This window comes from Hyaena hyaena, unplaced genomic scaffold, assembly GCF_003009895.1.
Source record: "Hyaena hyaena isolate Hyena2069 unplaced genomic scaffold, ASM300989v1 scaffold_1106, whole genome shotgun sequence".
NCBI lineage: Eukaryota > Metazoa > Chordata > Mammalia > Carnivora > Hyaenidae > Hyaena > Hyaena hyaena.
Genome location: NW_024081741.1, coordinates 109,108 through 112,668, shown reverse-complemented (window position 1 = coordinate 112,668; position 3,561 = coordinate 109,108). Strand labels below are relative to the sequence as shown.

Sequence of the window (3,561 nt, the reverse complement as noted above, 5' to 3'; positions counted from 1 at the left end):
ATTGGGAAGCCACAACTAGAGCCCTTGTTTTCTCACTCCAGTTTCTGGTTTTCAGTTTTTTTTTTTTTTTTTTAGGTATTTTTATTTTTTTATTTTTTTATTTTTTTATTTTTTTTTTTTACAAATAGTTTATTGTCAAATTAGTTTCTACATAACACTCAGTGCTCATCCCCAAAGTGCCCTCCTCCATGCCCATCCCCCCCTCCCCCCCACATCCATCAGTCCTCAGTTTTTGTCAGCATTCAAGAGTCTCTCATGGTTTGCCTCTCTCCCTTTCCCCCACCATTTCCGCCCTTCTTCTCCCCCTTGTTCCTCCGTCAAGTTCCTCCTAATCCTCCTATACGTGCAAACATATGGTATTTGTCCTTCTCTGCCTGACTTATTTCGCTCAGCATAACACCCTCAAGGTCCATCCATGTTGCTACACATGGCCAGATTTCATTGTTTCTCATTGCCATGTAGTATTCCATGGTATAGATAATCTGGTTTTCAGTTTTAACTCTTCTTCCTCCACATGGTGGGTGAACTGGGTGACAAAAATGTAACTTTATAAAACTTCACCAAGATTCCCTGGACTAGACTACTGTGATTTAATGATAATGATAAAAATAACATCAGCAGAAGCATTTATTGAAAACTGTTGCCAGATACCGTGCTAAATATTTTACATAAATCCCCTCCTGAACCCTCTTCTCATAAGCCTATGAAGTAGGAACTATTATTATACCCATTTCACAATGGAGGAAATTGAGTTAAAGTGATGGTTAGTGGACCACAGCCAAGGCCTGACTTCTTCCAGAGCCCCAGCGTTAATCAACGCAATATACTGCCTCCTACTGTAGATTCAGTTTCTTAGATAAAGGTGGACCGTCTCCAACTTGATGAGACTTGGAATTGTAACAAAGAGGCTGGAACACTAGCCCTCATTGTGAATGTTCAGATCAAACTTCTACATCACCACTAACGTGAATCCATTGTCATAGCAACAGACACATCAAATATTCCAGCTCAAGTTCACAGAAGCTACATTCTCAAACCATCCACAAGGGCACTTGCCTATACTCAGTGTCATCATTCCAGATTTCGTGTAATTTTTTTTAAAAATTTCATTTGGCCCACCTTTTAATTTAAACAGAAAGCTCAAGAAGCAGAGAAGGCATTCATGAGAGAAATGAAGGCACAAAGCCACTCAGCATAAGAGATCCAAGGTAAAAGAAAGTTTCACAACATGTGGGGCCATTTTCCTGATATGGAAACCTTTCATTTTATATCTTTTACCACCTACTACTAAATTCTACCCTGATTTCCAGTCAGCCCTACAGTAGAGAATTCCAAGTTTCCTGTAAGAAATATGAGTTCTGTTTCAATTTAATTTTCTCCAGGTGAACTCATTTTACCTGCTGAATCTATAAGCTAATGGTAAAAAATATATTACCCAAGGGACATACTTACAGTAAAATAATTATTCATAGTTTATCTAAAATTCTAATCTAATTTGGCACCTAGTATTTTTATTTGCTGAGTGTGGCAACCCTGTTTGGAATCAGACTAAACAAATTGCAACTTTTAGGTTTACCATCTACCAGCTGTTTCCTCAGGTCAATTGTTATGAGCCTGTATATGAACATATCCAGTTATTTAAACATGTTCATCTTTTCACTTGTAAAATGGAGTTAATGTCTATATCTGTCTCATAAGTTCATGCCAAGAATTAAAAATTTTAATTCTCGAATGAATAACAAGCACTCAACTTATGTTTGTTACTGATTATTACTACTATTATTACCCATCATCTTTAGAACCACCACATTTCCCCTAAGAATGATAAAAAAGTACTAAACTTCTTTCCAGAAACTCAAATGACATGATGAGTCAATGACACTTGACTAATGATAAATAGCAATTAACTAAATTCAACTCAGTAAACACTGATTAATTTCCTAATATATGCAAGGCACAGAGCTAAGCGCCAGAAGTACAAAAATCATAAGCTGTCAAAGAGAAAAGGAAACTTAAAAGACGATCTCATTCAGTGCCCCTTACTTTACAGATAAGGAAACGGGTCCGCGTAGGTGGCGTGATCTGCCCAGCATCATGAGGCAAAATGGTAGCAAAGCAGGACCAAAGGCCATCTTCCTGACTCTGAATCCACAAGACTTTTTATTCACCTTCCTTGCCTTGTGCAGAAACAGCCCCTGTCCTCTGAAGCATATGCTCTGGTAGTGAAATACCAAAGAGATGCAATCACTATTTTTTGTTTGTTTGTTTTTGTTTTGTTGTGGGTCCACTAAAGTAGAGTCAATTTCACCTAATAATTGATCCTCACAAAAAACTATTGAGTTAACAAAAAAACGAGAAAGCAAGCAAGCAAGCAAGCAGGCATTATTCTTTTCCTTCATTATTCTTAAGAAAACAGAATCCCCTAGAAGTCAATTGATTGACATAAGATTTTAAGTCAAGTTCAAGTCAGAGTTTAAAGTAAATGCTATGGACACCTGATTGGCTCAGTCACTTAAGCGTCCAACTTCGGTTCAAGTCATGATCTCACGTTCATGGGTTCAAGCCACGCTTCAGGCTCTGTGCTGACAGCTAGCTCAGAGCCTGGAGCCTGTTTCAAATTCTGTGTCTCCCTCTCTCTCTGACCCTCCCATGCTCACACTGCCTCTCTCTCTTAGATATAAATAAAACATTAAAAAAATTAAAGTAGATGCTAGACCAAAGTGGCTTCTTCCACTGAAGCTGGCTGCCCCTACCCATGAAACAGAACTGAAACATTGTGTGAAACAAAGTGAGCCAAGCAGGTGTGTCTTAATGAAGACATCTTTACACAAAACTGCAAAGAAAATTAGAGTGAGTCTGGAGACAAAACAGAGGGAAATAACCAACAAGGTTAGCCAAAATTCAGAAAAGCCCTTTCACTAAAAGCAAGCAACCTGCTTGCCTAGATGACCCAAAAGAAAGTCCGTATCGAAACCTAAAACCAGGACAATGGAGCAACCAGAGTTCGTACTTAAAAATTTCAGAGATTTGGACAAAGGCTGTGCTTGAGAACACAGCAAATCAGTGTTCCAGATGGGCCTGAACCCAAGTCTTCTGAAATTCAGTTTGCTTTCCACAGAGCCACATTGTCCCTTTGTTTCACAACCGTGAGATCCTGACCTGAGCCAAAATCATAAGTCGGATATTTAACCAACTGAGCCACCCAAGTGCCCCATGATCCATTATCTTCCATTCTGTTTTATTCCATCCTGACCTTGTCTCTTCCCATTTCTCAACTGATTAAGTCCTCCTGCATATTTGTAAATCGTATCTGCCATTTTAGCCATTTTAGTTGTACCATTCAGTGGCACTGAGTACATTCACAGTGTTGTGGAAGTATCACCAATATCCATTTACAGAACTTTTCTGTCATCCCAAATAGAAACTAAACTCATTAAACAAGAACACCCTATTCTCCCTTCCTTCACCCCCCCACCCCCACCACCAGCCCCAACCATAATTCTACTTTCTATCTCTGTGAATTTGCCTTTTCTGGGTATCTGAAATAAGTGGTATTACATG

General features: G+C 38.9%; 1 long non-coding RNA gene across 1 annotated transcript; it reads left to right on the top strand.

Annotated features, from left to right (window-relative positions):
* The first annotated feature begins 993 nt into the window (after window positions 1–993).
* On the top strand, window positions 994–2,250 carry LOC120224116. Its single transcript, XR_005526464.1, has 2 exons — window positions 994–1,208; window positions 2,051–2,250. It is a non-coding gene; the product is annotated as an uncharacterized LOC120224116 (long non-coding RNA).
* The last annotated feature ends 1,311 nt before the right edge of the window (window positions 2,251–3,561 follow it).